The following is a 14,416-nucleotide window of genomic DNA, read 5'->3' as shown; positions in this document are numbered from 1 at the left end:
CTTGCGATTTTCTCTGTTCCTCTGCTGCTTGCACACGCTCTCTCTCTCTTTCTTTCTAAAATAAATAAATAAGTCTTAAAAAAATAAAAACAGACTGCTTGGAAAAATTACAAGAGTTTCAGAGACAACCAAGAGCTAGGTCAGGATTGAATGATAAGTTTCATCTGCTACACAAAGTCTCTCCTTCAAGATTGGGAGACATGGCTGTTTCATCTAATGCATAGAAATCAACACTGAAAATCAAAATAAGGGAGCAGAGGAATATACTTAAAATGAAAGAACAAGTTAAAACCTCAGAAAGAAACTTTAATGAAACAGAGATAAGTAACATACAATTTACCATCTTAACCACTTTTAAGTGTGTAGTTCAGTTGTATTGAATATGTTCATAATGTTGTGCAACCACCACCACCATCCATCCCTAGAGCTCTTTTCATCTGGAAAACGGAAACTCTGTACCTAAACCGTAACTTAAACCATAACTTCCCATTCCGCCTCCACCTAACCCCAGCAACCACCACTTTACTTTCAGTCGCTATGATTTTGATGACTCTTAAGTATTTCATGTAAGCTGAATGATGCATATTTGGTTTTTTGTGACTAGCTTATTTCACTTAGCATAAAGTACCCAAGTTTCATCCATGTTATCACATATGTCAGAATTGCCATCCTTTATAAGGCTGAACAGTATTCTATTGTATGTATACACCACATTATGTTTATCCATTCACCACCGATGCACACTTAGGTTGCTTCCATATTTAACTATTTTGAATAATGCTGCCATTAACATGGGTGTACAAATATCTCTTTGAGATTCTGCTTTCAGTCATTTTGGGCATACCCAGAAATCAAATTACTGGATCATATAACAACTTTATTTTTAATTTTTTGAGGACCTGCTCTACTGTTTTTCACAGTGGCTGCATCATTTTACATTCCCACCAATGCCGCAAAAGTGTTCCTATTTCTCCACATCCTCCAACACTTGTGATTGATCAGGTTTCGCTTCTTGGTTTTGATAGTAGTTATCCAAATGAGTGGGAGGAAGTTCTCATTGTGGTTTTGATTTGCTTTTCCTTGATTATTAGTGATGTTGAGCATCTTTTCATGTGCTTGTTGGCCATCTGTCTTCTTTGGAAAAATATCTACTGAAGACTTTTTTTCATTTTCTTAATCAGGTTGTTTGGTTCTGTTGCTGAGTTTTAGGAGTTCTCTAGACATTCTAGATATTAATCCCTTGTCAATATATGATTTGCAAATACTTTCTCCCATTCTGTGGATTGCCTTTTTGTCCTTTTGATATAGTCTTTTGATGCACAAAAGTTTTAAATTTTGGTGAAGTCCGATCTGTTTTTGTTGCTGCTGACTGTGCCTTTGGTGTCCTGTCCCAGAAATCATGCAAGATCCAATGTCATGAAGTTTTGCTCTATGCTTTCATAGTTTTAGGTCTGATATTTAAGTCTTTTTACATTTTCAATTAATTTTTGTATATGGTGTTAGGTAAGGATCCAACTTCATTCTTCTGAATGTGGATATCCACTTTTTCCAGCACCATTTGGGGTGGTTTTTTTTCAAATTTCTATTTAAATTCTAGTTAGTTAATACACAGTGCAATATTGGTTTCAGGAGTAGAATACAGTGGTTCAGCACTTCCATACAACCCTCAGTGTTCATCATAGCAAGTGCCTCCTTAATACCTATTCCCTGTCTAATCCATCCCCCACTCACATCCCTCCATCAGCCCTCAGTTTGTTCTCTATTGTTAAGGGTCTCTTACGTTTTCTCTCTCTCCCTCTCTCTCTCTCTCTCTCTCTTTTCCCGTTCCCTGTATGTTCATTTGTTTTGTTTCTTAAATTCCACATATGAGTGAGATCATATACAGTATTTGTCTTTCTGTGAGTGGTTTATTACACTTAGTATATGCACTCTAGATCCATCCATGTCATTGCAAATGGCAAGATTTCATTCTTTTTGATGGCTGAGTAATATTTCAAATCTGGATTTCGTATCTTTTGGGTAAATACCTAGTGGTGCAATTGCTGGATCATAGGATAGTTCTATTTTTAACTTTTTGAGGAACCTCTATACTATTCTCCACAGTGGCTGCACCAGTTTGCATTCCCACCAACAGTGCAAGAGGGTTCTCCTTCCCCTGCATCCTCACCAACACCTGTTGGATCTTGTGTTGTTAACTTTAGCTGTTCTGACAGGTGTGAGGCGATATCTCATCATGGTTTTGGTTTGTATTTCCCTGATGATGAGTGATGTTGAGCATTTTTTCATGTGTCTGTTAGCCATCCGGATGTCTTCTTTGGAAAAGTGTCTATTCATGTCTTCTTGCCCATTTTTTAACTGGATTATATGTTTTTTGGGTATTCAGTTTGATAAGTTCCTTATAGATTTGGGATACTACCCCTTTATCAGATAGGTCATTTACAAATATCTTCTCTTGCAGGCTGTTTTAATTTTGCTGATTGTTTCCTTTGCTGTGCAGAAGCTTTTTATCTTGATGAAGTCCCAATAGTTCATTTTTGCTTTTGTTTCCCTTGCCTCTGGCAATGTGTCTAGTAAAAAGTTGCTACAGCCAAGGTCAAAGAGACTGTTGTTTGTGTTCTTCTCTAAGATTTTGATTGTTTCCTGTCCCACATTTAGGTTTTTCATCCATTTTGAATTTATTTTTGTGTATGGTGTAAGAAAGTGGTCCAGTTTCATTCTTCTGCATGTTGCTGTCCAGTTTCCTGAATACCATTTGTTGAAAAGACTGTCTTTTTTTCCATTGGATATTCTTTCCTGCTTTGTTGGGATTAGTTGACCATCCAGCACCATTTGTTGAAAAGACCTTTTTTCTTATTTTTTTAAGATTCTGTTTATTTATTTGACAGAGATAGAGACAGCCAGCGAGACAGGGAAGACAAGCAGGGGGAGTGGGAGAGGAAGAAGCAGGCTCCTAGCGGAGGAGCCCGATGTGGGGCTCAATCCCATAACGCCAGGATCACGCCCTGAGCCGAAGGCAAACGCTTAACCGCTGTGCCACCCAGGCGCCCCGAAAAGACCTTTTTTCTATACTTTTTTCTTTACTTTTCAGATTAGGGGTCATGCCTTCCTCTCACCTTATTATCAGGAAATGTGTGTGAATGGGGTGAGGAAGGTAAAATCCAGCCTCTCTTGAAAGACATCAATCTCCCACAAATTCTTATACTCGAAGTTATAGGATAAGAGTTCTTCTGATCTGCATTCTGCTCATAGTGTTGGCTCTTGGAACTGGCCTCTCGCACCTCTTAGAGTTGAAGAATCTCAGGGGTAGAGGGCATGTCCAAACAGCCTGGTCTTCTGGGAAAGATTATTTGGATGCATAAAGATGAAAGCTACAAGTTTTATGGTCTCCACAGCTTTGATTAGTCCAGACGGCAGTCTCCTAGTTCACAGAAGGGATGTAGATACAATCCTGACAAGATGGCTGGGCAACCAGGATTCCATCAGTAAAACAGAAGCTACTCTAGATGATCCAAGAAAAAAATTAGAGGTTTACACAACTGGGCTGAAACGTTGTAAAATGGCCCTAGTGATCCCCCTCTTCTGGTGTTCACACCTACACACAATTTCCTTCCCATAAATGTGAACTGACCTAACAACTTGCTTCGAACCAATAGAATGCAACAGTTGCATGTCATATGCTAAAGACATCAAAGGAGGTCACTTTGGTGAGTAGGTCATATGAGACTGTGACATCATCCTGCTAGCAGACTCTCTTTCCTGCCTTCTCCGTTTCATAAAACAAGCAGCCATGTTGGGAAGGTTCACATGGCACAGTACTGATGGTACTCTCCAGCCAACAGTCAGCTGAGAACTGAGGCCCTCCCTCCAATGGACCACAAGGAACTGAATTCTGCCAACAACCACTTGAGGCAGGAAGTGGACCCTTCTCAGGTCAATCCTCAGATGAAACGCCAGCCCTGAGCAGCACCTTGATTTCAACCTTGTGAGAGACTCTGATGCAGAAGATCCAGTTAAACCTTGACAGACTCTTGACTCAAAGAAACTGTGAAATAAAAAATGTGATTTGTTTTAAGCTATAAGTTTGTGGTGGTTTGTGATGTAGTGATAGAGAGCTAATACAACAATTATTGGAAGGCTAAGGGAATGAACATCCAGGAGGCTGATACTGACTCTTTCAGCTGTGCCTACAGCACCGAGTAAGTTAGCATTTATCATCAGCCCTAGGTCTGCCTGAAATTGCCACCATAGATTCTCTTCTGCCTTCAAAATCTTATACAAGGGAAAATAGAAATATCTTGTGATGTGATAAAATAAGGAAGTGGCGGTTTGGGGGCTTTTAAACTTATTTATGAGAGAGAGAGGGAGAGAGAGAGAGAATGAGTGGGGGGGGGCAGAGGGAGAGGAATGAGCAGACTCCCTGATGAGCAGGGAGCCTGATATGGGGCTTGACCCCAGGACCCTGGAATCATGACCTGAGCAGAAGCTTAACTAACTGGGCCATTCAAGTGCCCCAGGAGGTGTTTTAATAAATTTGAAGGAATGCCGATAGGACACAGAACCAAACAGAATGAGTTATCAATGGCCAAAGCTAGGGCAATATGGGAAATAAACTAAAAAATTATAGTACTGGCATGCAAAAGAATGAAACTTGGCCACTATCTCACACCATACACAAAAATAAACTCCAAATGGATGAAAGACCTCGATGTGAGACAGGAATCCATCAAAATTCTAGAGGAGAACATAGGCAGCAACCTCTACGACATCGGCCAAAGCAACTTTTTTCATGACACATCCCCAAAGGCAAGAGAAACAAAAGATAAAATGAATTTATGGGACTTCATCAAGATTAAAAGTTTCTGCACAGCCAAGGAAATAGTCCGAAAAACTAAGAGGCAGCCCACGGAATGGGAGAATATATTTGCAAATGACACTACAGATAAAAGACTGGTATCCAAGATCTACAAAAAACTTCTCAAACTCAATACACGAGAAACAAATAAACAAATCATAAAATGGGCAGAAGATATGAACAGACACTTTTCCAATGAAGACATACAAATGGCTAACAGACACATGAAAAAATGTTCAAAATCATTAGCCATCAAGGAAATTCAAATCAAAATCACACTGAGATACCACCTTACGCCAGTTAGAATGGCAAAAATAGACAAGGCAAGAAACAACAAATGTTCGAGAGGATGTGGAGAAAGGGGATCCCTCCTACATTGTTGGTGGGAATGCAAGTTGGTACAGCCACTCTGGAAAACAGTGGAGGTCCCTTAAAAGTTAAAAATTGAGCTACCCTATGATCCAGCCATTGCACTACTGGGTGTTTACCCCAAAGATACAGACGTAGTGAAGAGAAGGGCCATATGCACCCCAATGTTCATAGCAGCAATGTCCACAATAGCTAAATCGTGGAAGGAGCCGAGATGCCCTTCACCAGATGACTGGATTAAGAAGTTGTGGTCCATATATACAATGGAATATTACTCAGCTATCAGAAAGAACGAGTTCTCAACATTTGCTGCAACATGGATGGCACTGGAGGAGATAATGCTAAGTGAAATAAGTCAAGCAGAGAAAGACAACTATCCTATGATTTCTCTCATCTATGGAACATAAGAACTAGGATGATCAGTAGGGGAAGAAAGGGATAAAGAAAGGGGGTAATTGAAGGGAATGAAACATGAGAGACTATGGACTATGAGAAACAAACTGAGGGCCTCAGAGGGGAGGGGGCTGGGGGAATGGGATAGACCGGTGATGGGTAGTAAGGAGGGCACGTATTGCATGGTGCACTGGGTGTTATACACAACTAATGAATCATCGAGCCTTGCATCGGAAACCGGGGATGTACTGTATGGTGACTAACATAATATAAAAAAATCATTTAAAAAAAAAAGAAAAAAAATTATAGTACTGGATAATAACTCATGAAATAAAATAAATATCCATGATTCCATGCTAATACTAATTAATTAATTAATTAATTAATTAGTGTGAGAGAAGGGACAGCTCTTCTTCATGGAAGAATATCAATTATAAATGTAGAAGGAATAAGAAAAATTCTACATACACATCAGGCAAATGCCATACCAATTGGAAGCAAGTTTCACTTATGGGATACTAAAATCAGCGGGCAAAAGAGGATGTTAGCATAATCTCAGAGTTATCTATCCCAAGACATTTAATAATTACACAGGGAAAAATTAGTAATCTTACCTTGGAGAAACCCAGCAGATACCATCTTAATCAAGTGATCAAGATTTACTTCCAGATATGATGCCCTGGGAAGGACACAACATTCCATGCATAACTTTGATATAATCGTGAGAAAACATCAAAGAAACCTAAACCAGGAGATATTCTACAAAATGCCTGACCAACACTCATGGAAAGTGTCAGCATTATGAAAGACAAGGAAATTAATGGGGGTAAAATAAGGAAACAAATTGGAGGAGACAAGGGTATACAAACACTGAACACAAATGTGTTATTTTGGATTGGTTCCTGGAACATTAAAAGGACATTGGGGGAAAACTGCTGGGATTTTAAGGTCAGTGGTTTAGTTAATAGTATTGTACCATTGTTAATTTCCTGGTTTTGATCATCGTACTGTGATTATATAGTTGTTAATATTAGGGGAAGATCAGTGAAAAGTATATGTGTACTCTATACTATATCACAAATTTCTGTGAGTCTAAACTTTTTCAAAATAAAAACTTGGCATGCATGAATACCTTTCCGCTCATATTTAAAATGCCAACAAACAATAATATTTCCATCATCCTGGTTCTGCCAAACATCCTGTTACCTCATACCATCAGAGATGTTCCTGTGTTCTCCCTAAGAAAGTAAGAACTTGAATCCTTATAAGTCATTGTACCTCTCTCTAAGTCATGTTCACTTCCTTTTCCAAATCAATTACAAATCACTTTTGATACACTGCAAAGTCTAAATTATAAAGTTAGTATTAACAAATACACCTTAATGGGGTGCCTGGCTGGCTCAGTTGGTAGAGCATGCAACTTTTTTTCTTTTTTGAAGATTTTATTTATTTATTTGACAGAGAGAGAGACAGCCAGCGCGAGAGGGAACACAAGCAGGGCGAGTGGGAGAGGGAGAAGCAGGCTCCCAGCAGAGGAGCCTGATGCGGGGCTCGATCCCAGAACACTGGGATCTCGCCCTGAGCCAAAGGTAGATGCTGAATGACTGCGCCATCCAGGCGCCCCAAACACTCAACTCTTGATCTCAGGGTTGTGAGTTTAAGCGCCACATCAGGTGCAGTGATTGCTTAAAAAAAATGAACAAAAATGGGGTGCCTGTGTGGTGCAGTTGGTTAGGCGTCCAACTCCTGGTTTCCGCTCAGGTCGTGATCTCAGGGTCATGAGATCAAACCCTGTGTTGGGTTCTGTGCTCAATGTGGAGCTTAAGATTCTCCCTCTGCTCCTGCCCTCCCCTCTCTCTCCCCCGCTCTCTCTAAATCTTTTTTAAAAAAATAAACAAAAATATAGGATGCCTGGGTGGCTTAGTCAGTTAAGCGTCTGCCTTCAGCTCAGGTCATAATCCCAGGGTCCTGGGATTGAGCCCCGCATCAGTCTCCTTCCTCAGTGGGGAGCCTGCTTCTCCCTCTGCCTGCTTCTCCCTCTGCTTGTCCTCTCTCTTTCTTTCTCTCTCTCTCTGACAAATAAATAAATAAATAAATAAAATCTTTAAAAAAATAAAAAAATAAATAAACTAAAATATACCACCCAAATTTTAAGAAGAAATAAAACAAATACACCTTGGGGCACCTGGGTGGCGCAGTCGTTAAGCATCTGCCTTCGGCTCAGGGCGTGATCCCGGCGTTATGGGATTGAGCCCCACATCGGGCTCTTCCACTATGAGCCTGCTTCTTCCTCTCCCAGTCCCCCTGCTTGTGTTCCCTGTCTCGCTGTCTGTCTCTATCTCTGTCGAATAAATAAATAAAATCTTTAAAAAAAAAAAAAACACCTTAAGATCAGTACTAGCAAATCATGCAGAACCATACCTAGACCAATCCTGAGAAGGAAATTAGTCTTTCTCAGTCAGCTGGTTGTAAGAGACTCCCAGTGAGGCCATAAGGTGGGTTGAGAGAAAAATAGTACAGCAGGAGTAGCTGCCATGCAAATCCAAGCCATTTGCTCACACAACTTTCTCCTTCAGGACATGTTCATGCACAATCTCCTATACGCTGTTCCACTTGATGTTGAATTATCAGTATGCACGACCAACTCTATGGCTTTTCATGGGTCCAATACCACACAGATCAGAATAAGCAACTGAGGTCAGATGATAATTGAGTTTCCCTTTGGTCTCTACTGAGGCTAAGAAGCAAACCAGGTGCTGCTTCTCAGAAAGGGACTTTCTGTCTTTACAAGATGGCATTGCTTTGCTTCAAAATCCTAGAAGTCTGAGCTGAGATTCTCTATTGGAATTTTCCAGAAGCTCCATCATATCTATCAAAATATCAGAAATACTTTGGGAACTGCTGAATCTGCTGGGTCATTAGGCTCCAGTGGCAGAGCAGCTAGCAATAAAGTTGAATCAACTGTAGTACGTTCTCTTGCTCTGAATTTTTGTCTCAAAACTGAAAGATTTTGCGTTACTCAGTAATCGGGTCAGACAACACACTCAAATGTATATGTTCTCTCTAGAATCAATTCAAAGTGGCCCACCAAAATGTTATGCCTCTTATTAGTGCAAGATGCAATAACTTATATTTCATTTGGGACTTAAACTCACTACCGTATTTGCTTCATAAAAAGAATGAGCAACAACAGCACCATTCCCTGGAAGCAAACCCTGAAAAACGGAAAAAAAAAAAACAACCAAAACCACAAATTGAAAAGGTTTATCAAGTTCCTTTGAAGAAATTTGCAGCAAAAGTACATTCTAATAGCCAATAATCCTGTCTTAGACTTTCCTTCTCCAGAGCTTCCTTCTCCTACAGCTCTCAGAAGATGGCTTTAACGGATGTTTCACATCTACACGGAGAACTGTAATAGAGTAAGTAAGACAATTAGCACAGACAAAAAGGGAAAGCACCAAGCCAGTGATGATTCAGGGGAAACACCCTCCCCCATAGTAATCTAAGTGAAGAGGCCTGTCTGGGATATAGAAAATGGTCTCCTTGTTTTATTTACAAGACCAAAGTCTGATTTGTGACTCATGCTAACAGACTTGGACTAGGTAGACACTGAGATCTAGAAGGTTCAATTTCTCTGGAAAAAAAATGGCTACTGGGAAGAACTTTTCTCAAGCAACTATTATTTTTATTTACTTAACTTAGGATTATAAAGTAAAAGATTCCCTACATGTAGTAATCTATAATGTCATAAAATATAATACAAAACTTAAATGATATCTAAGGTTAAGGGCTACCCTGGATTTAAAACATTCTTTCCATCAGGGGCGCCTGGGTGGCACAGCGGTTAAGTGTCTGCCTTCGGCTCAGGGCGTGATCCCGGCCTTCTGGGATCGAGCCCCACATCAGGCTCTTCCACTGGGAGCCTGCTTCTTCCTCTCCCACTCCCCCTGCTTGTGTTCCCTCTCTCACTGGCTGTCTGTATCTCTGTCAAATAAATAAATAAAATCTTTAAAAAAAAAACATTCTTTCCATCATACAACGGAAGTGTGGTGCCCTTTGGCACGAATATTTTATTCATGCATCTGAGATAAGTAAGTTACACATTTTTAAAATAACTTTATTGTAATATAATTCACATAGACTACAATTCACACTGAAGTGGACAATTCTGTGCTTTTAGTATATTCAGAGTTGTGCGACCATCACCCACAATCAATTCTAGAATATTTTATCACCCTAAAAGCAACCCTGTATGCATTAGCAGTCACTTCCTATTTACCAACAACTCTCCACCCCATCCCACTCATCTACTTTCTGTCTCCATGGATTTGCCTCTTTTTGACATTTCATACAACTGCAATCATAAAATATGTGGTCTTTTGTGACTGGCTTCTTTCACTCAGAATAATGTTTTTAAAGTTCTTCCATTTGTAGCACTTCGTTGCATTAAATGTAGTGTTTCATTGCTTTTCATAACTGAAAAAATATTCTATTGTATTGCTTTACCACATTGGATTTACCCATTTATCAGCTAATGGACATTTGAATTGTTTCCACTTTGGGGCTATTATGAATAACACTGCAAGTTCACATACAAGTTTCCCGTGTCTCCAGGGAATACACATAAGAGTGGAATTTCTGTTCATATGATAACTCTGTGTTCCAGAAAATGACAATCTTTTTACAAAATGTCTGCACCACTTTACATTCCCACCAGCAGTGTATGAGGGTTCCAAGTACACCATATCCTCACCAACATTAGTTATTTTCCCTCTTACTATAACAATTACAGTGGATGTGATTCTTTTGAACTGTATTTCCCTGATTTGATCACTGTGCTTTTGATTTGTATTTCCTAATTACTAATGATGCTGAGTATCTTTTCACATGCATATCTTCTTTAGAGAAATGTCTGTTCATATTCTTTGCCTATTTTTTATTGGGCTGTCTTTTTTATTATTGAGATATAAGATTCTTTACATATTGTGGATGTAAGTTGCTTATCAGATATGTGATTCGAAAACATTTTGTTCCACTCTGTGGATTGTCTTTTACTTTTTTTTTTTAAGATTTTATTTATTTATTTGACAGAGAGAGAGAGAGTGCAGAAGCAGAGGGAGTAGCAGGCAGAGGGAGAAGCAGGCTCCCTGCTGAGCAAGGAGCCAAACTCTGGATTTGACCCCAGGACCCTGGGATCACCACCCAAGCTGAATGCAGATGCTTAACCAACTGAGCCACCTAGGCATCCCCCCTTTTTTTTTAAGTAGGCTTTACACCCAACATGGGGCTCAAACTCATGACCCTGAGATGGAGTTGCATGCTTTACCATCTGAGCCAACTAGATGTTTGTCTATTCACTTTTCTGATGGACACCTAAGAAGACTTTGCCTACCCTAAAGTCATGAAGACATATTTCTGTGTTTCTCAGACCCCTACATCTAAGAGTTTTATGGTTTTATATGAACCATTGGGTTGATTTTTCTGTGTGATGTAAGCAATGGATCCAACTTCATTCTTTAGCATGTTGGTATCCAGTGTCCCAGCACCATTTGTTGAAAAGACTATCCTTTCTCCCATTGAATTATATTGGCACCCTTTTAGGAAATCAGTTGACCACAATGCAAGGGGTTATTCTTAGATTCTCAGTTCTATTCCATTGATCTATATACCTATCCCATGCCAGTACCACACTGGTTGATTACCATAACTTTGTGGTAAGTTTTGAAATAGGGAAATACAATTCCTCTAGCTTTGCTCTTTTTAAGATTGCTTTGGATATTGTGAATCCCTTGTATTTCCATATAAATTTTGGCTTGTCAATTTCTAAAAAAAAGCTAGCTAGAATTTTGATAGAGGTTGCGTTGAACCTGTAAGTTACACCTTTTTCTAGACAGAACTAGATGTCATGCTCTTTACTTCTTGTAACAGAAGGAACATCTGAAGATTACTAAGAAAATGGTTAATTTTCCCTTTTATGAGTAAAGAAATCAAAAGATTAGTTCTGCTTTTTCAATTTTAAATGATCAGTTTACCTGATAAATCAGCATGAATTAAATTCATTGACTTTGACTGTCATTTTGTCTTGGGAATAATTTAACTTAATTATCTAGTATTGGACAGGCCATTGCAATTCTCCCTTGTACTCCACCTACACAGATATATAACTTTTAAGTAACATTCAATTGAGATGTTACCATATCTTCCTTTGATTATATAAACTTCATGATTGTTTTAAAATGTAGGTTTAAATATTATTCAGGCATAGTGAGGCCAACAGACCAGGAAATGGTTGCCGTTGAAAAGACAATTTTTTCCTCCCTGGCTGCTTGAAGCTCGGCTACCATCATCAGTAACTATCCAGACCAGGAAGTTCACGACCAATGGACTACTTCGGCAGAAACAGATGGTCACTGATGTTCTTCACCTTGGAAAGGCAACAGTATCTAAGACAGATATTCAGAAGAAACAGCCAACATGTACAAGACCACACCAGATGTCATCTTTGTATTTGGATTCAGAACCCATTTTGGTGGTGGCAAGACTACTAGCTTTGGCACAATTCGTGATTCTTTGGATTATGCAAAGAAAAAAGAACCCAAACATAGACTTGCAAGACATGGCCTATACAAGAAGAGAAAGATGTTGAGAAAACAGCAAAAGGAACGCAAGAACAGAATAAAGAAATTCAGGGAGACTACAAAAGCCGATGTTGGTGCTGGCAAAAAGAAGTGAGTTGGAGATTGGACAACAGAAGGAGTAAAGATTCCGCAGTGACTTAATCAGTGGTGATTGTGCAGATTTTTCATGAAAGGATTAATAAACTAAGAACCTAAAGGGAAAAAAATATAGTTACTTGTTGTTTCTAGGAGGAAGGGGCAAGCTATGCCATCCAGGGCCATGTGGGAAGCAGCAGTTCAGTCAGGAGACAAAGAGAACAAGAGGAAAACCTGGGCAAGAGCTATTATTGTGCTTTCCAGGGGAAGGAATGAGCAAGGCAGGGTAGGCAGGATAAGGGTTTAGGATTTGCAAATATAAATTATATCAGCAGGCTCCAAAATGTGGGAGCTGTCTACTACGTCTATGTTAAATTACATATTAGAAAGAGGTACTTAATATGGTACACATCATGCTAGGAAGACAGAGTCTCAGGACTGTATTAGTTAGAGTTATGTTTGATACTAGATAGGCTTGTCTTTCATACTAGATGGAGTTTGGATTTTGGATTTCTGTTGATGGTGCTTGGTAGGAGTCTCAGGGGAAACCACTTTGTAAGAATGGAGGCTCCCTAAGGAAACACCACTTTCTGTGGTGTTTATGTATATATAACTGTTGAGAAGCTTGAGTACAGCAGAGCAGTTTGAATTTAGGTACCAGTTTCAAATATACCATTGTGCTTATCTTTTAGTTATATATTTTTAAAGTTTTTTAAAGATTTCATTTATTTATTTGAAAGGGAGAGAGAGAGGGAGAGAGTGAGAGCACAAGAGCAGGAGGAAGGAGAAGCAGACCCCTGCTGAACAGGGAGCCTGATGCAGGGCTCAATTACAGGACCCTGGGATCATGACCTGAGCCGAAGGCTGACGCTTAACCAACTGAGCCACCCAGGCGCCCCATATTTTTAAAGTTATTGATAAACATAGGTGGAGAGCAGTGTGTATAATGTGCTATCATTTCTGTAGTGAAAGGGAGCCATTGACATCACATGTATTTGCTTGTAAACATATAAGCAATCTTGGGAATGGCTTGCAAGAAGCTAAGAAGATGGGTTTCCTCCAGGGAGGGGCACAGGGGGCTGTGAGACAGGAGTGGTGGGGAGTGGGGGGCTTTGCATTATTCACCCTTTTATAACATGTGAATGTATTTCCTACTCAAAAGAATAATATTTGAAACATAAAATAGAAGAATGGGTGAGTTATTTGTGCTTGGAAGCCCAGACCCTGAGTGTCTGGTTCCTTAATCAGAATCAGGACGAGGCCCAGAAGAACAATAAAAGGCAGGCCCAGCGGCTGGCCCTTGGGAGGAGCAACAGCCTGGAACCGAGCGCCCACTGATGCCAGCACACATGCTGAGAAAACCAGTCTCCCAACTGAATAACAAAGGGCCTGGGTTCTTTGGGGATATGGAGCTCTTCTTTGGTTTGAGACTTTTTTGGATTGAAACTTTTATGGTTTGAAAGTTTTGTAGGAGAGAGTTCTTAGGAGATGTATACTAAAGTATTTTAGGATGAAGCATCTCGATGTCTGAACTTAGCTTCCCGTGGACCCTGGGGAAGAAAGTGGGCATAAACGAACAAACACAATCCCCCCCCCACACACAAACTAAGAGATGGTTGAGGGTGCAAAGACAGCAGAAGGTTAAAAAGTGTCACGCAGAATGTTAACAATTGCTAAATTTAAGTGGATGGAACACAGTTGTTCTTTATGCGACAATTTCAACTCTTTCGTGTGTTTGAAATATTTCTGAATAAAAAGGTGAGAAAAGAAATGTATCGAAGCACTTCTAACAATCAGTGTGAAGGGAAAACAAAACAGAACATGATACAGAGCATTGTTTATTCGTAGATAGAAGCCCAGATGAGATTAGAGATATGCATTTGTCCGTGACTGGCTGCGTCCTAGATACACCCGCTGCACCTGTGGCCACAATCTGGAGCCTCCACTGAGGGAGTCCGTTAGTACTAAGTACTTGGATACTTAGGCCAGGCTGAGGCAAGCAGTTAAGAATCTATTTGCATCATGACGCCCACATAGATAAACGTTGGCAGTGGGCAGAGGCTGGTGGGAGGACAGACTAGGCAGGATA

General features: G+C 39.9%; 1 pseudogene; it reads left to right on the top strand.

The window, feature by feature from the left end:
- The window catches only part of LOC103658606, a 45,066-nt pseudogene extending 32,720 nt beyond the window's left edge, over positions 1 to 12,346 (top strand).
- The last annotated feature ends 2,070 nt before the right edge of the window (positions 12,347 to 14,416 follow it).

The sequence above is a fragment of the Ursus maritimus genome, unplaced genomic scaffold, assembly GCF_017311325.1.
Source record: "Ursus maritimus isolate PB19 unplaced genomic scaffold, ASM1731132v1 scaffold_1, whole genome shotgun sequence".
Classification (NCBI taxonomy): Eukaryota; Metazoa; Chordata; class Mammalia; order Carnivora; family Ursidae; genus Ursus; species Ursus maritimus.
This window is presented reverse-complemented; position numbering and strand designations above follow the sequence as displayed.